The 20,025-nt window shown below is 38.4% G+C and overlaps 2 non-coding genes and 1 pseudogene across 2 annotated transcripts; all 3 read right to left on the reverse strand.

Moving 5' to 3' along the window:
• LOC141423281 (WW domain-binding protein 11 pseudogene) overlaps positions 1–20,025 on the reverse strand; it is a 110,580-nt pseudogene that overhangs the window by 87,652 nt on the left and 2,903 nt on the right.
• On the reverse strand, positions 19,403–19,532 carry LOC141423686 (small nucleolar RNA SNORA63). Its single transcript, XR_012448513.1, has one exon. It is a non-coding gene; the product is annotated as a small nucleolar RNA SNORA63 (small nucleolar RNA).
• LOC141423804 (small nucleolar RNA SNORA81) lies at positions 19,815–19,997 on the reverse strand. The gene has a single exon (XR_012448607.1). It is a non-coding gene; the product is annotated as a small nucleolar RNA SNORA81 (small nucleolar RNA).

Raw genomic sequence — 20,025 nt, forward strand, 5'->3', positions numbered from 1 at the left:
AAAAAACTATCAAAATTTCAGATGGTGAAATAAATTCTCTGCCTTCTGCTCTTGGCTCCGTGGCACTCTGGTCCCCGTCCTCACTGCAAAATGGAGAAACTGATGCTTCCTCAGAGGCTGCTGTGAGGGGTGAAGAGTTACTACTACGTATGTAAAGCACTCAGAGCAGTGCCCTGTGTGCAGTAAACAGGGAAGTAAGTGACCTGCCAAAGGTTCTAAGTGGGCAACAAAAACACCAATAAGTATGGTATTCAGAAAACCAAGCATCTCTGTCAGAAAACCATCTCAAGAATGCATATTCAGAACCAAATGAGAAAAGCAAATGCTTGAAGTCTCTGAGGCCAATTTTACATTTCAGCCTGTTTATTTGTTTCTAATTCTGCATGATCGAACTAGTTACTAGGAATTTTAAATGGCTTTTAACATAATCCCTTTAAAATACAAAACACTCTATAATCCTTCTACCACCAGTTTCTTTACTGCAGTAGACTTACTGAGAAAAACTGATAAAGTTCAAGTTACAAATTCTGGGTGATTTGTGACCCCAAGTTGGCTCCTGCACTGGTTTTTACTGGGGCAAAGATTCAGGGCTTGTCTTTGCCTATTTGTTCAGTTGGCATTTTCCTGCCTTCATTTGTTCATACCAGTGAGCAGAAGTCTGCGTTCACGTTCAGCGTGTGAGCAAAGATACAATCTGGTTTATGGAGGTGGGGATCTTGTAGCAGAATTGACCCAGGAGGACTTAAGTTGCTAACAGGGAGCGATGGTGACAATATAACCCATTTCCCCTCTGCCCCACTTCCATGCAAAATTGGAATTTAAAGTCAAGAACTAATTCTCTGTAATTGTATTTTGTCTGTAAAGGAATAACAACTCCAAACTTCCTCATCTTTGCCCATGGCTTGAGCTATTCCTAGCTAAAGACACAGCCACTAAATACCCAAAGATAGCTGTTGAGTAGAAGTTTATCTTTTCTTGAGGAGTCAAACAAATTGGAGGTCCTTAAAATTCGAATTACTAAATGGTACATCAACAGACAGAATACATAATTTTCCACCCTTAAAATGCGGGTTATAAATTCAATCATCAGGTTGTTCTCTTTATTCTAAGGTAGATATGTATCTGGGACTGCAAAATAAAAGGGAAAACTTTTGGGATAGCCAGCTTGCATGCTGGCTTGTTTACTCTGCTTGTTAATCAAACTGACACTCTCCCCTCCCCCCACTTTGTCTACATTCTGGAGAGCCTAAGGTTAACACTCTTTCCTTTCCTATTAAACCAGGCGGTCTTCTACCCCTTATCTCTTTCTGATCACTAGAGAACTAAACTTGTCAGCCAAGACATACAACTTCTGAGGTATGGCAACAGCAAACCTGCAGAACCAAGGCCAGCGCCTATCATGAGACATGAGTTTTGTCACATGCTCAAACTGAGCCCATAAATTCCCCTTTTAAAAGTGGACATTTCTCTCAGAAGCAGGAAGACAGAGCTTTGAGAGGTTGACTCTCCCTGTCTTCCTTTTCTGACAAATAATAAGCCTTATTTTCTTTTCTTGGAAAACCCTGCTCTTGTTAAACATGAATTGGCATTGAGGCCAAGGACAGCTTTCCCGTAACAGAGAGGATAAGTAATTACTAGTAAGCCATAACAATTTACATTTCCCAGTGCTAATTCCTACAGTAGATTGACTAAGAAAAAGAGAAAGTTCAAATTATAAATTCTGGGTAATTGGTGATGCCAATTTGGTTCCTGAATTGGTTTTAACTGGGACAAATTTATTTTACGGAGAATAGATGTCCACAGCAAGGTAGAAAAAAAATACTTAGAAATTGATGTAGCACAGAGAATTTGCAAATAATTTAATATTTCTTTCCTTTGCCATTCCTAGAAAAAGGGCTAATAATAATTTCCTACTATGGGATTTGAAAGAGCAAAAATTTTTTTAAAAATGACAGAGTTTCAGATTTTTACTATGTCTTCCTCTAGGATCCCGTCAGCTTATGTTCATTAACTTTTAAACCTGTCAAGTTTCATCTGTAACACATGACGATTCCAGAGTTGGGGTGAGGGGCTCACACAGCTTCCATTTCCATGCAAAATCACAGGTTTTGGAGATACACACGCGAGAAGCATTTCAAGGTATCTCACAACAAGGAGTCTCAGAAGGTGGAAGTTTTAGCAAGGATTTATTTTAGTGTAACAGGATAAAGCATAGATAAGGTGGGAGGTGGGGAGAGAAGCATTTCCTGTTGCCCATGTAGGAAATGGAAGTAAAGACTGAAAAATGGTGGTTTGTATCTGTAGCCTTGTACTTTTTGAGCTGGAGGAATACATGTTATCAATCATTAGACAAGGGGTCATTAGACAATGGTGACCAAGATCAATGCTAAAACATGGAGATGTCACAAGAACAATGGCTGAGTTTTAGGACTTCTCTTTGCCAGGAATGCCTTTCATTCTTTTTGTCCCTCTACCCATTCAAGGAGACTTGAAACCTTTAAAGAGGAAGGCTGATATAGCTCCTGTAAGTGTCCCAGTTCTTATAACTTAGCATCTAAGAGGAGGTGGCAGGGGGTGGCTAGCTGCTCTGGCCTTTTAGTTTTATTTCTTCATTCCAATGTCTGAGTCTGGCCCTATTAATATTTATTAATAATACAATTTTTCTGACTCCTCATCTATCTATCCTGCCTCAACATGATTCATGGAATATTCTGAATCAGGTTGATTTTTTAGTCAGAACAATAGTCTTATTTCCTAATACTTATGAGACTATTTATTCAGACTAAAATGAAGACCTAAAATTTTAGTGTATTTCTGTAGAGAAGATAGAGAAACATTCAGAGAAGCAGGTTTCATTATAATACTTCCCCAACAAGGAGGAAACTGGAGTCATAAAGGAATGATTAAATGACTAAATGATTAAATGACTTGGGGTTTTGTCCTGATTAGTCATATCGTAATCCCCAGTTGTAGTCCACTTGTCTTGCTTTTGGATTGTATATCATATATATTTTCTTGATTTGCCAGGTTACCTTGCTACAATCACTTTAGGACAGAACTTTGGATCCCTCTACTGGTGTTTTGTTCAAACTACAGGTCTTCATTAATTAATGGATCAAGGAATCCATCAGAGTTGCCACCAGAATTGGGGGAGGGGAGGAAATTAAATAGGCATATAGTAATAGTAAATAATGTTTTGTGAAATCCCTTCAGTTATGTACCTTTGAATACACAATCAAGTGCACCTTCTAGTTAGAAACACTCAGAACCCAGACAGCTGCCTTCAGCAAGGTGGGGAGTCCAGGGAGGCAGGGCTGGATGAGCAAGGCTTGGACCCTGCCTCATTTAAAATGCTGACATTTTGTTTATCATAGAATTCTTGTATTAGTTTTTAAAAATTTCAGTAAAATATTATATTGACTATTGAATTGTTTTGAGAATCTCTTAAATTCTACGCCCCAAATAAATGCCTCCCTCCTTTCCCCATCCTGTGCATTTACAGAAGGAATCAGAGTACGGAGATGAGGAGTTGATGACTGTCTGCTGTCACAATGAGGGGACAGGCCTGGGATGGGAGATCTAGCATGGTTGCCAAAGCGTGAGGGAGAAGGAACATTTTTCTTGATTTCTACGAAGATTTTAATAAAATTGTACAAAGCAAAGAAGATTGTACTATTTCATGTAAATACAACAACTTAATCCATCTATGCACATATTTATCTGATAGTGCATATAATTTTGCAAACTCCATTCTGTATGTAAACTTCTTAGCAAGGAAAGTATGTAAGTCACTTTTGTATCTCTGTGAGAAAATGCCTAGATAAGCAACTTTAAGGGAAGAAGGATTTACTTTGGCTAACAGTTTCAGACCACTATGGTGGGGAGGGTGTGCAGAGCAGAGGTAGAGGATGACCAAATTGTGGCCAGGAAGCAGAGATAGACAATGCCTGTGCTGGTAGACTTCCTCCTTTGTCCTTTTATTCTACTTGGTCTCCTGGCCTACATGGTGCTGCCCACCTTCAGAGTAGGTCTTTCCTCCTTAGTTAGTCTTCCCTGAGAGACACCCAGAGGTATGCTTTACTAATCTCCTAGGCACTTCTCAATCCAATCAAGTTGACCATCAAGATTAACCATCACAGTTTCATAACATGATAGCATTATTGGGAGGTGGTGAAAAGTAGAAGCTGGGGTTTTTGCAAAAAGTAGGTCACTGGGGTTGTGACCCTGGGCCACATTTTGCCCTGGCCTCTTTCTGTATTCCCTCTCTGCTTCCTAGCCACCAGGCCTTTCCCACCATGATGGATTGAAATCTTTGAACTAAGCCCAAATAAATCCTTTCCTCCTTAAAAAAAAAAAAAGGTTAACCATCACAGAGAAATGAAACAATATCACCTGCTAACCATGTATCTAACACTGCTAGTAAAGGGTATGATTTACTTACGTGATGCTGAGGCTTTTCATAACAAAAAGTTAGTCATTTTTCAGGTTTCTCACAATGTGCAGAAGCACTTTATAAAAATTTTGCCTTAGAAGAAGGAATAAAAGGAATACAGATAGGTAAAGAAACTGTCAAAATATCCCTATTTGCAGACGACATGATCCTATACCTTAAAGACCCAAAAAACTCTACTCAGAAGCTTCTAGACATCATCAATAGCTATAGCAAGGTAGCAGGATATAAAATCAACGTAGAAAAATCATTAGCATTTCTATACACTAACAATGAGCAAACGGAAAAAGAATGTATGAAAACAATTCCATTTACAATAGCCTCAAAAAAAATCAAATACCTAGGTGTAAACCTAACAAAAGATGTGAAAGACCTCTACAAGGAAAACTATACACTTCTGAAGAAAGAGATTGAGGAAGACTATAGAAAGTGGAGAGATCTCCCATGCTCATGGATTGGTAGAATCAACATAGTAAAAATGTCTATACTCCCAAAAGTAATCTACATGTTTAATGCAATTCCCATCAAAATTCCAATGACATTCATCAAAGAGATTGAAAAATCTACTGTTAAATTTATATGGAAACACAAGAGGCCACGAATAGCCAAGGCAATACTCAGTCAAAAGAACAATGCAGGAGGTATCACAATACCTGACTTCAAACTATATTACAAAGCAATAATAATAAAAACAGCATGGTACTGGCACAAAAACAGACATGAAGACCAGTGGAACAGAATAGAGGATCCAGATATGAAGCCACACAACTATAAGCAACTTATCTTTGACAAAGGAGCTAAAAATATACGATGGAGAAATAGCAGCCTCTTCAACAAAAACTGCTGGGAAAACTGGTTAGCAGTCTGCAAAAAACTGAAACTAGATCCATGTATATCACCCTATACTAAGATTAACTCAAAATGGATCAAGGATCTTAATATCAGACCCCAAACTCTTAAGTTGATACAAGAAAGAGTAGGAAATACTCTGGAGTTAGTAGGTATAGGGAAGAACTTTCTCAATGAAACCCCAGCAGCACAGCGACTAAGAGATAGCATAGATAAATGGGACCTCATAAAACTAAAAAGCTTCTGTTCATCAAAAGAAATGGTCTCTAAACTGAAGAGAACACCCACAGAGTGGGAGAAAATATTTGCCAACTATACATCAGACAAAGGACTGATAACCAGAATATACAGGGAACTTAAAAAACTAAATTCTCCCAAAACTAATGAACCAATAAAGAAATGGGCATGTGAACTAAACAGAACTTTCTCAAAAGAAGAAATTCAAATGGCCAGAAAACACATGAAAAAATGCTCACCATCTCTAGCAATAAAGGAAATGCAAATTAAAACCACACTAAGATTCCACCTCACCCCTGTTAGAATAGCCATCATCAGCAACACCACCAACAACAGGTGTTGGCGAGGATGCGGGGAAAAAGGAACCCTCTTACACTGTTGGTGGGAATGTAGACTAGTACAACCACTCTGGAAAAAAATTTGGAGGCTACTTAAAAAGCTGGACATCGATCTACCATTTGATCCAGCAATACCACTCTTGGGGATATACCCAAAAGACTGTTACTCCAGAGGCACCTGCACATCCATGTTTATTGCGGCACTATTCACAATAGCCAAGTTATGGAAACAGCCAAGATGCCCCAGCACTGACGAATGGATTAAGAAAATGTGGTATCTATACACAATGGAATTTTATGCAGCCATGAAGAAGAACGAAATGTTATCATTCGCTGGTAAATGGATGGAATTGGAGAACATCATTCTGAGTGAGGTTAGCCTGGCTCAAAAGACCAAAAATCGTATGTTCTCCCTCATATGTGGACATTAGATCAAGGGCAAACACAACAAGGGGATTGGACTATGAGCACATGATAAAAGCGAGAGCACACAAGGGAGGGGTGAGGATAGGTAAGACACCTAAAAAACTAGCTAGCATTTGTTGCCCTTAATGCAGAGAAACTAAAGCAGATACCTTAAAGCAACTGAGGCCAATAGGAAAAGGAGACCAGGAACTAGAGAAAAGGTTAGATTAAAAAGAATTAACCTAGAAGGTAACACCCACGCACAGGAAATCAATGTGAGTCAATGCCCTGTATAGCTATCCTTATCTCAACCAGCAAAACCCCTTGTTCCTTCCTATTATTGCTTATACTCTCTCTACAACAAAATTAGAGATAAGGGCAAAATAGTTTCTGCTGGGTATTGAGGGGGGGAGCGGGAGGGGGTGGAGTGGGTGGTAAGGGAGGGGGTGGGGGCAGGGGGGAGAAATAAACCAAGCCTTGTATGCACATATGAATAATAAAAGAAAAATGAAAAAAAAAAAAGAAAAAAAAAAAAAGAAAAATTTTGCCTTTATAGAAATGGATGTTTACCTACAAAATGGCTGTCACTGATGCTGGCCATGTACTAACAGAAGCAAAGGGTCTGATTAACGAACAACTGGCTGCAAAGCAAGTCTGCAGATACTGAGCGAATGGAATGAGTAAGTGCTGTTGGGGGCTGGGAAGGAGCGCCTCAGTGTAAAAGCCTGTTCTTGCTACTAAGTACCCTCCCAGTACCTGAGCACTCAGCCCTTCTGTTGAGAGGGTATTTAGACCATATCGTCACATTGAACTAGCACATCAGACTGGCTTGGCTCTTAAGCCAAATGTCAAAGGGATTTGACTTTTGACTGCATTCAGTTTTACCACTATATAAAAGAAAAGAAGGATGTTTAAAGGCTGCAAGCAATTTAGAGAAATATTATTGGGAAGAGAATCAGAAAAACAGTATTGTGCTGTATCATATGATAGAAAGGAATGTCACATTTAATTAAATATAAACAACAATCTAGTCCGACTGTACTGATGTCTCCTTTTAAAAAGTTTTCATCTTATGAATATATGTTAATGGCCCATAACATTTAAGAATCCAATATTTTAAAGAGAATTAAAATAAATTATTACACCAGAGAGCAGAAACATTATAAGATTATATTTCCCTCACACCTGCTGTTTAATTAATCTTACTGCTAATTTATCCTACCGTTCTTCTGCTTAATAATAGCATTTATGTAATGGGAAAATGTACAATTACAGAATAATATTAATTTCAAGTAAATGTCCATTGTTCATATTTTTGTGCTAAAGTATAACACTTATGTATATATTTATTATATTTAGTCTTCTTTTTGTCTGGTATGTCCAGGCATCAATTTGGTTCTGTAAAAAATGGTCACCATTACTATGACACAGTATAATACAGGCATGTCAGGGGACTTACAAGGAGCAGTTAAAGCAATTAATGAGTAGACATTTGCCAGGCAAGTCAAGTAGGAATAGGTATTTCTTTTAAATAAAGGGGTAAGCATTTTCAAACACAAACAGCAAACGTATGAGAGCTCATAAGCTGTAAGGAAGCACTTACAATTACTATTTGACAGTTTTCCTGATATCTCTCTTTCTCTCTCTCTATATATATAGATATATATATATCAGCATCTGATACACACATATATATATACATATATGCACAAAACACACACTGCTTTTAGGAGGTTTTGATGAACTCCTTATAATGGGCTTTTAAAACAATGATAAGAAACTTCACAGTGTATAATGCATCTTTTAAGAAATATTCTGAGTCTAGGTATGGTAACTTACACTTACAATTCCAGATACTCAGGAGATAGAGATTAAGAGGATTGCAATTTGAGACCAGCCCAGAGGGAAAAAGTTAGCAAGACCTGGTCTTAACAAATGAGCTGGATGTGGGGGGTGTTTGCCAGTAATATAGATAGATTGAGAGAGGCCATAGATAGGAGGATCTTGATCCAATGTGAGACCCTCCCTGAAAAATAACTAAAGGGCTGGAGGCCTGGCTCAAGTTGTGGAGTGCTTGTGCGTATGTGTGTTTGTGTGTGTGAATGACATACACACATATATAAACATTTTCTGTCAAAGTTTGCATATAAATAAAAGGTGTTCTGATGATGAAAATCATTCATTAAAGAAATGAGTTGGAGGAACAGGAGTAAGCCCAAGTCTGGGTGCTCCCATGTCACTCTTTCTCTCCCTAGACCCCTACCTTCAAACCCATTCCTTCAGCAAGTTCCATGTTGGGACACCTCCCTCTGCAGTGCCTGAGAATGGCCTCAGTTACCTCTAACTCTCTGTTCAAGGGCTGGTAAAACCAAAGAAATCAATCCATGGTATCCTAATACAGCAGAGATATTTGGGGATAAACAAACATCCTCCAAACTTGTCTTCATGACATTGGTCTTGCTTTATCTGATCCATTTATCCATTTACAGTGGGTCCCTGTAGTCCCACTTCCAGTTCCTTTGCTGCTTTGGTCTCAGCTCTGGGGAATTCTGTAGGCCTGGGCCATCAGTGAGTTGGGGGGAAGAGGATGGGTGGGGTGTCACAGACAGTGCAGCCTTAGCTCCTCACCCCCTGACCAGAGCAGCACTGTTTCATTTTGAACAAGTTTTCCTGAGGGACTCAAACTGGAAACTTCATACCCACCTTCCCTCTTTTCCTGAGGAATTGAATTTCCCACAGAATAATGGCATCCTGAATGGATGGGACATGTTCTGCGTGGATTAGGGAACAGTATGCTCAAAGGCCTTTCAGCCTGAGAGTAGAAGCTGGAGATGCAGCAGAAAGGCTGTGAACACTGGGCTGCACTGTGAGGCCAGAGGTAAGCCATTGAATGGTTTGTTTTATGGGACCACAGAGGTGAGGGGCTGAGTGGTAAATGGATCAGATAAAGCAAGGCCAAAGTCATGGAGACAAGTTTGGAGGATGTTGAGAAGTGCAGGTAAGAGAAGAGGTTCAAAGCAAGAGGCTCCTGCTGGGGGCTGGTTGCTCACGCCTATAATCTTAGCTACTCAGGAGGCAGAGATCAGGAGGATTTTCCTGGGCAAATAGTTAGCAAGACCCTATCATGAAAAAACCCTTACAAAAAAGGCTGGTGGAGTGGCTCAAGGTGTAGGCCCTGAGTTCAAACCCCATTTCTACAAAAAAATAAAAGTTTCCATAGAGTGGGTTAGTAGCACTCAAGTTCAGGTTTGGGCAAACTGAGGTGCCAGTAAATCACCTGACTGAAAACATCCAGGGAGCAGTTGGACTAATGCTCAGAGGAGCACACAGGATTCCTAAGATGAATGCAGGAGAGCTGAGGGCCATGTACATTTAATGGCCTGGGAAAGGAAGTTTGGGATTTTAGAGAAGTAGAGGAAGAAAGTAGGAGAGGGGCCCTTGGAAGGAAAACTATGCAGGGAGAAATAGTGCTGCATGCTACTGAGTTCAAGAAAATACTCAAGGGTGCCTTTGGGTGACATTGTTTCTTGCCGAATAAAAGGGTGCTACAACAGACGGTTTGTATCTCCCCCAAATCCTAATGTACCAATGTGATGATATTAGGAGGTGTGGACTTTGGGAGGTAATTAGGCTATGGAGGTGCAGTACTCATGAGTGAGATTAAGTGCCCTTATTTAAAGAACAAAAAAAAAGACTTGGAAATCTTCCTTCTCCTTCTGCCCTATGAGGACACAGTGAGAAGAAGATGGATGTCTGTGGGGGAAAACAGTCCCTCAGCAGATACTGAATATGCCAGTTCCTTCATCTTGGACTTCCTGGTCTGAACAGTCTAAGAGAAACTGGGACCAAGAAGTGGGTGTGTTACTGTAACAAATATCTAAAAATGTGGACACAGCTTTGGATCTGGATAATAGGAAGAGCTGGAAGTCTTGTGGTACCTGCTTTCGCCAACATTGATGTTGAAACATGACATCATGGGTAGACTATTGGTTAGTCTGCATTGGTAAAACTGTATTGATGAAGGTGGAAAGAGTCACTGGGTGTTCAGGAAGTCATCCCCTCAAATGACAAAACAATTTCAGAAGTTGCATCAAGAATTTTCTGGTTAGGTTTTATTCCTGTCCAGTGCTATGAGTGATATTTCTTTCAGTGCTCTTTTTCCCTCTATAGTGAAGAGGCCAGTGTGGTCACCATGGGTGTAGTGCTACAAAGAGCCAAGCTACCTGGCTATGTCAGGTGCAGCAGAAAGAAGTGGGCAGCACTGCTAGTCACAGTGGTTGACACCAGTAATCCTAGCCACTCAGGAGGCAGAGATCAGGGGGATCATGGTTCAAGGCCAGCCTGGGCAAAAAGTTCATGAGGCCCCATCTCAACCAATAAAAGCTGGGTGTGGCAGCACACACTTGTCATTCCAGTATGCAGGAAGCCTAAATAGGAGGATCACTGTCCAGGTCAGCCAGGGCATAAACCTGAGATCCTTTTCCACAGCAAAAAGGACTGGGGGCATGGTTCAAGTGGTAGAGCCCCTGCCTAGCAAGCACAAGACCCTGAGTTTAAATTCCAATAACATACACACACACACACACACACACACACACACAGAGGAAGTGGGCAGCACAAAGAATTTAACCAGCATGATTATGTCTTATCTATACACAATGGAATTTTATGCAGCCATGAAGAAGAATGAAATGTTATCATTCGCTGGTAAATGGATGGAATTGGAGAACATCATTCTGAGTGAGGTTAGCCTGGCCCAAAAGACCAAAAATCGTATGTTCTCCCTCATATGTGGACATTAGATCAAGGGCAAACACAACAAGGGGATTGGACTACGAGAACATGATAAAAGCGAGAGCACACAGGGAGGGGTGAGGATAGGTAAGACACCTAAAAAATTAGCTAGCATTTGTTGCCCTTAATGCAGAGAAACTAAAGCAGATACCTTAAAAGCAACTGAGGCCAATAGGAAAAGGGGACCAGGAACTAGAGAAAAGGTCAGATCAAAAAGAATTAACCTAGAAGGTAACACCCACGCACAGGAAATCAATGTGAGTCAATGCCCTGTATAGCTATCCTTATCTCAACCAGCAAAAACCCTTGTTCCTTCCTATTATTGCTTATACTCTCTCTACAACAAAATTAGAAATAAGGGCAAAATAGTTTCTGCTGGGTATTGAGGGGGTAGGGGGGAGAGGGAGGGGGCAGGGTAGGTGGTAAGGGAGGGGGTGGTGGCAGGGGGGAGAAATGACCCAAGCCTTGTATGCACATATGAATAATAAAAGAAAAAAATTAAAATATTTTAGTGGTACAAATTAATTATACAAAGGGGAGGGGTTGTGACTTTTACACATATGCATGTAATTACTGTAGGAAAGGAGTTAATGAGATAAAGTGCTGAAGATGATCAGAGTTCCTGAATACAGAGCAATCATAGTTTCTGTTACATTGGGAAATGACTGAAGAAATACTTGAACTTTTAGAGTCTGGTACATGCTACAAAGAATGGGTTTGTTTTTCCATTTAAAAATTTTATTTAAAAAAGGAAAAGTGATATTCCTATTAAATTTGTATATATATGTATATTACAGTTGGGGTTTGAGAATATAGTATAAGCTAGAATCATTGTCAATTTGTTTTGTGGTGTGCATAAGGCTTTTGGCCTCTGGCCAAAGCTATGTGAGCAGGCTAGTCAGAGCGGTATGGCACAATCCCTGCCAGGTGGAGCATATGGTTATGTAATGTCCATACATCCCAGGTTAATGAAAGTGTGTCCACACACATGTACATAACAGAGACCTTTGTATTTTAATCTAGAGAACACAGAAGACTGTTAGCCTATCACCTTAGAGCATCTCAAAGCTTTATGTGCTTACATATTATTTCTTCAGATTATTTTCAGAAGAAAGTTTTGATTCCTAGTAGGAGTGAACATTTTGGCTTATTTATAAATTATAAATTTAATTGTTAATTTTATAATTTAATATATATTTCATGGTGAACTTTCACATCCTAGAAATATGCAAGTAAGTAAAAACCAAATTCAGGCCAATGATATTAACTGGCTTCAAAATGAATTTTATTTTACTTGCAACAATCCTTTATGTAAGCCCCAATTAATGCAACTGGAATCTTCCCAGTTTATGCTTAAGGGAAAAAACAGAGAGTGTTGCTGTTTCTATTTATCTTATGTAAAAGATAGCCAAATTTTATCTTGAAACTTCCTGGAAGCTCTTCAGTACTCTTGGTCTCATAAAATCCATCTTTTCCACTAAAAAGTATTTTCTTACATCATAGTGAGAATAAACATTTAAATACTTGACATAATAAATACCTAAATATTTTCATGTTTTGAGTTTATTTTTATTCTTTTTATGAGGATACTGTAAACCATGCAGTTACATATTAGTGGCATCTCTTGAAATAAATCAACATGTATAACTAAATCACATTACAAGCTCTGTAGGATGTTAATTCTGTTGTAGCTACTGTAAAGTGTTGGGAATCTTCTAATCAATTGATTGTTCCATGTATGCATTTTTTGTACAAAAATTTTAGAGATGTTTAACTTAACTCAGTAAGAATCTTTATTATAGTGATAACTTTGAGAGCATATGACTGTATTTATATAAACTCTATTGTTTACAAAGCGAAAAAGAAAAGTTGATATGCCATGAAGGGATTGCTAAAAGTGAGAATGTTGAGGGCTCAGAAAGAAAAGAAGAGAGCTGCAGAGAAATCTTCCATCTTCTTAGAGGATACAAAAGTAATAACGAATAGATTAGTAGAAATAAGGACAGTACAGGTCATTCAAATGAGGTCTCAGATGGAAATGGGGAAACACGTTATTAAAAACTGGAGGAAAGCTGATCCCTGTTAAATGGTGGCAAAGTTGGGAATTGGGTTTTATCTTAGTGTTTCATGGAGGCAGAATTTGAGAGCTATGACATTAAGATATTTAGTTGAAAATCTTGAAGCCAAGTGTTGAAGGAATGGCTGTAGTAGTAAAATGCCAGAAGAGAGAAATGACCTAAGAGAATTGTTAGACCAAAAGGAAGCAGAACTTTTAAAATTTGTTTATTCATTTATTCATATGTGTATATATTGTTTGGGCCATCAGGAAGTAGAACTTAAAGACTGGAAAACTCTCAGCCTAACCATCTTGCAAATGATGAGAATACTGAGTGTGATCAAGTGACCATCTGATAGAGAAATTAGTTTGGATGTGAACCACAGAATTAATCTGTCACTCTAGGAGGAAAGTTGCCTATTTGAACTGAAGGAGAAAAATGGGAAGACTGAAGGCTGTCAGAGCTGGATTTTATAGAATGGGAACAAGAGAAGAATGGGCCCAACAGCTATTCAGAGACCACCAGAGCTGTCCCCTCTCTTTCAAAATGGGACCATTGCCTTGCTTTCAGCAGGCAAGATGGCCTCTGGCCAAAGCTGTGGGGCAGAGCCACTTAGAGCTGTGGGAGCATAATCCTTGCCAGACAGAGATGTGGAGACAGGACCATCACCCAGTGTGACTAGAATGCAGGACCTTCCCCCAGTGGGGCCTGGAGGACACAGCATCAAGCCAAGGAAGATTATTCTTGAGCCATAAGATTGTCTGGAGATTGTCTTATAGTCTGGACTTCCTTGAGACCTGTTACTCCTTCTTCTTTCCTAGCTTCCTTTTGGAATGGAAATGTCCACCCTATGCTTGTCCTACTACTGTCCTTTGGAAGAACATAACTTGTTTGGTTTCCTAGGTTCACAACTGGAGAGTAATTTGCCTTAGGATAAGTTGTATCTTGAGTCTCATCAATATTGGATTTAGATATTTGTATGAAAATTGAGGTTTTAGACTTTATTATTATTTTTTTTGATGGTACTGGATTTTGACCTCAAGGCTTCTCACTTGCTAGGCAGGCATTTTGGTACTTGAGTCATATTTCCAGCCCCTGAGTTAGACTTTAGAAGCGATGCTCTAATGAATTAAGATTTGGGGGTTACTGGGATGTAATGAATGTATTATACACATAAGAAGCACACTAATTTAGGGGTGGTCATGGGTGGAAGGCTACAGGTTAAATGCTGGTGTCCTCCTCCATGATCAAAACCTCACCCCCAGTGTGAGAGTATTAAGAGATAGAAACTTTGATTAGGTCATGAGGATTATACAGTTGGGAATGGGATTAGTATCCTTATAAAAGAAACCATGGAGAGCACCCTTGTTCCTTCCACCATGAGAAAGTACAGCGAGAAGATGGTCATTTATGAATGAGGAAGCTCATCCTCACCAAACACCAAATCTTCCAGAACCTTGATCCTGGACCTCCCAGAATCCAGAACTGTGAAAAATAAGTTTGTTTATAAGCCTCCAGTCTATGCCATTCAGTTATAGCCAGTCCAAACAGGCTAAGACCCAGGGCCATAGAGGCCAGGTAGTAAATTTTGTACTGTAACACAAGTCATGGCTTGTACATTGCTGTTCTTTGTCTCCTCTTAATGTGATTTTCTCCACTGCATTCTAGTCTTTATAAGGAGTGGACATTCTCTGTGTTTTATTCATTATAAACTATTTTTTGTACATTAGTTTACTAAATATAAAGATGACCTTTCATTAACGTTTTATGTCAAGGATTCTAGCATTTACCTTGTCATAGCAGCAGTTTTATGATGAAGAACGTGGCAGGCATCAATGCTAAGACTAAGAAAACTGGCTGCTCTCAACAGAAATTCCTAAGCATATTTTCTAGGTGATAACAATGGAAGCAACAGGGAGGAGTTTTTGACTTTTTTCGTTTTAGCAGTAGTGGGGTTTGAACTTGGAGGCCTTTCAAGCACTCTACAATTTAAGCTATGCCCTCAGACCTTTTTGCTTTAGTTTGTTTTTCAGATACAGTCTTGCACTTTTGTGTGGTATAGCCTTGGACTGTGATTATACCTCTGCCTCCCGAGTAACTGGAATTACAGGTGTGTACCACCACTCCAGACTTGTTTTTTGAAATAGGATCTCACTAACTTTTTGCCCACACTGGCTTCAAACCACAATCCTTCTACCTCTGCTTCCAAGTAGTTGAGGTTACAGATGTGAGTGACCACGCTCTGCCCAGAAAGGTTCTTTTGATAAGTTATAAGCTGTGGTCATGACAAAGCCTAATAAGTAATCTGTGAGTAGGAAAATATAAGGCTCATTAGAACATCAGCAATATCAAAGGCTGGAGAAACTGTAGAGCAAAAGAAACTCTTATTTATTGCTGGTGGGAAATGCAAAAATGGTACAGCTACCTCGGAAAACAGTTTAGCAGTTTCTTAAAAACTAAGCACAACACTCTTGCCATATGACCCAGCAATCACTCTCCTTGTTATAAACTCAAAGGAGTTGAAAACTTACGTCCAAGCACCTGTACATGAATATTTATAGCAGTTTTATTCAGAATTGCCCAAATTTGGTTGATGACCTTCAGTAGGTGAACTGATAATGTTGGTACATCCAGGCAACGGAATGTCATGCAGCATGGAAAAGAAGGGAGTTATCAAGTCATGAAAAGACATGATGGAAACTTACATGCATATTGCTAAGTGAAAGAAGTCAATGTGAAAACACTATATACTACATATTTCCAACCATATGACATTCTGGAAAAGGTAAAAGTACAAAGACAGTAAAACGTGCGGTTTTCAGAGGTTAAGGGGAGAGAAGGATGAACAGGTGGAGAACAGAGGATTTTTAGGGCAGTGAAAATACCTGTCTGATACTATAATGGCAGATGTCATTATAAATTTGTCAAAACCGTAGAATGTCCAACACCAAGAATGACCTCTACTGTAAACTATTAATTTGGATAATGATGTGTCAGTGAAGACTCATTGATTATAATAAATGCACTATTCTGGTGTGGGGTGTTGATAGTAGGGGAGCTGTACATGTATGGGAAAAGGAAGCGGAGGGTGATTCTTTGTACTTCCTATTCAGTTTTTCTCTAAGCTTAAAACTGCTCTAAAAATAAATTATATTAAAATTTTAAAAATAGCTAGGTGTGGTGGTACATGCTTATAATCCCAACACTTGATGGGCTGAAGCAGGAGGATCATGAATTCGAGGTTAGCCTGGGCTACAATACATAGAGACAGGTCTCTATGTAAATATGCAAAAATAAAACAAAAAATTTATAAAGCTCACATTTAATGTTAATCTTCCTGACATAGGACAACCACAGCAACTCTGTTATTGTTATGGAAAAATAAAGTTAATCATTAATTTTTGTTCATTAACACAGAAAACCTTTCTGTTAGTACATAGCTATTTTGCATGTACACATTGGAAGAGGGAAGAATCTACAATCTTTCTCACAAGAATCAGACAGTAATTGGCAGATGGTGCTACCACATTTGTGTTGACAGAGTCTATAGCACCGCCATGCAGCAGCTAACTGAAAACAATTGAAATGTTTCATGAAATGTCACATTTGCATGCAACTTTGTAACTGAATAAAATATGTACATGGAGTGATGATTCATCTTCCTCCTTTGAAAACATGGAATGGCAAAAAGTACAATTTTTTAAGGAATAAGAAATAAATCACTTTAAAGAAAAATATACTTTACTATAATTTATTGAATATTTAATATACAATATGGCAGTTTTTCTGAATTTAACCCTAGCATGTGATCACTGCTGGTACTAAACAAAAGACTGCAGTTCACATTTACCACTAATAAAATGCTTCTCTGTGGATAAAACCAGAATACCAAACAAATGGAATTCAAATATTTTCCTTAAAAGTCATTTTTAAAGTTTGTTCTCTTCAACCTCATCACTGAGGCAGCAAAGGTAGATACACTAGTGTAATGAAAGTGGCTGATTTTACACAGCACTTACCTTTCAGTCCACAGTACGTCATTAAGTGATAGTGAATGTCCAGAATAACCATTTTTACAGAACTAGGAAATACATTCTAAGTGAGATTTTTGTAGACCCCATCTTTTATAAACCATAGCAATTATTTAGAGGATAAAGTTAATGACTTTTCTCACATGAGCTCATGAGTAAACTTGCTTTGCTATCAAAAATCTGTATTGCTGATCTGCTCTCATATTGAGGAAGGATTCCAATATTCCCCAAGAACGAACACAGTACACATTGTGTTTACCTATCCAGCGACAGCGAGCACTGCATTCAAAACTCCCCCATCCCAGGAACTGCAGGGCAGCTGTGTCCATTGGCATTTACTCCACTGCAATATCATAGAAAATCTCAATGTCACAAAGAATCCTCTTGCCTTTAATGTTTATGGTCACAGCTTTCCTCCCAAATTGACCCCCACTGCCAATTCTGACCAAAAGAAAAATTATTAATCAGATTATTACTTATTAAGTACTGAACAATGTGAACTACTTGCTAATCATTAATGGCTGTTTATTTTCCAAAATTATATGTAGAATGCTTCTAATTGAAGCACTGGATACTGATAAAAATATCCAGAGACAAAGAAAAAAAAACTTTTTGCAGTTAGTGCAAAAGAATTCAAGCCTCCCCTGGCTGCAAGATGAGATTTTTACCAGGTTATCTTGAGCATTATTATTTAGAAAGCAGATCACAGTATTGGTTTTGGGTAGTAAAACTAAAGCCCTATTATACCAAAGTCAAGAGTGGATGCTAGCCTGGAACAGAGGTTAACCCAGGGATAAAGCAAAAGGAACTGTTAGGTAGCCTATTTTGACACACTTTTGCAACTGTTAACTGCAATTGTAAACTCTGGAATGTTAAATATTGTTTAAGATTATGCTGTCCAAGACATCAGTCACTAGCCACATGGGGTTATTTAAATTTAAATGAATAAAAATTAGAGACATTAGAAATTTCAGTTCCTCCTTTGCACTGTGCACATTTTCGCAACCACATGTGATCTTTACTCCCGTTCTGTTGAGCACAGGTACACATCATTTCCATTATTACAGAAAGTCCTACCGCACAGCCATGGTCCAGGACTTGAACTTTTTCTAGGAGGGGAAAACTTCTAGAGATAATCATAGTAGCTCCATAGTTATCACTGCTCTTGGCTTAGTTCATCTCACACACTGTAACACAAGTGACTGAAATATGTTTGCCACCACAGCTCTTTACCAAAACAGCACAAGTCAAAAATATCCTTGCAAGAGCAACTTAAAATATCAAATAACAAAGATGAATATAAAAATACTGAACATTCTTTATCCAAACAACATGTTGTTTCAATTATGAATCTGTTCTAAATCAGGTTCATGATGTTTATGACCACCACCTGGTCATCTACTCCTACCCATTACTATGTTTGTAAAAAAAACAATCACTTTTACATTAGTAGCAAGGCACAATTCAATTTGTTTAGTGATACCACAAGTAGCTATTTGTTTGTGAAAATAATAATTTTTTTCACTTAGTTTCCACTAGAACTAAGTGAATAGCTTAAAAAAAAGCACTGATCATATGTAAGTTAAAGACAACAAGATCTAACACCATTGACTGACTTTTTTCCTTTGAATATCAGCACTATAAAGTCCAAACTCTGGGCTACATTTCACATTAACTTTCCCACTGGGTACTGACCAAACATGAGTGCCCTTAAGTACCATTTAAATAGATCTTATCATGTTACAAGGTGATAAGATCATTTTCCTGATTCATTTAAGGAATGAATTGGTCAGCTGACAAAAATGGCCTTTAAAGCCAATACATTAATTTATTTCACCAGAATGAAAGCAATGAATTCAAAGCAGATAACAGATACTCAATTGAGAACAATTTTTACTAGGAGTGGCAGATCATAGTTTATATTTTTGTATGGAAAAATTAAGAATCTGGGATTTGAGTATACATTCTAATTTTGATTTAAAAAGCAACCACTGCATTCTCTTGTATGACACAAAATAGTAATTAACTACACATAAATCTTTCCCACAAATCAACTCTTGGTGGAAAAATATTATGATTCAATAAGTACTTACCAATAAGTCATGAGTGATAAAAATACAGTTTTTCCCTTATCTGATTTTCCTCCTGAAAATGTCTTTTTTCTCTGACACCACCTACAAAATATTAACAAGCCTTACTTATCAAGAATCACTGGTCAAGTCAGTGCTTAATTTGGTAGAGGTGTCTGAGACCAAGCATCCCTGCTGCCAGGGCACCACAGCAGGCAGGGCCAGGAAAGTAGCAGTTTTATTTTGAGCAGGGGACAAAGACAATGTAGCACTTCACAGCCCCATTGTAACAGATCCTGCCTCAATTTACTAAAGAAATAATTAGGTTAGAAATACTAGGGAAGAATAGTGCTTATCAGATCAGAAATGGAAATCCCTGGCATGCCTTTTCTGGAAGCCAATAAGCCAGCTAGCCCTTTGCCTGACTGGTCAGTCTTTTGTCACAAAGAGCAGACAATATCCTTCCTTCCTTACAGTATTTGAGAATTCTGATCAGAGTTGGAATGAAAGGCCATTTGATTTCTAACTCTTATCCCTATTACTCAAGGAGACTACTCATTCTATTAACTTTGTCTAAATACAGATATTATTGTACGGAATCTTAGAACAAAGAACCAGGGACTTAAATGAGGCTTATCTGTTTTTTTTTTCTGTCTGGGACAATTGTTGTTTTTCCTTCTTGTGTTTTCTCTACTACCTTTATTACAAATACAAAAAAAATTATATTAGATTCTGCAATTTTGCTACAGAATTTTAAACAAGAATGTAAAAAGTCCTGGCTATAATTTTATGTGT

Source organism: Castor canadensis, chromosome 5 (assembly GCF_047511655.1).
Source record: "Castor canadensis chromosome 5, mCasCan1.hap1v2, whole genome shotgun sequence".
Lineage (NCBI taxonomy): Eukaryota > Metazoa > Chordata > Mammalia > Rodentia > Castoridae > Castor > Castor canadensis.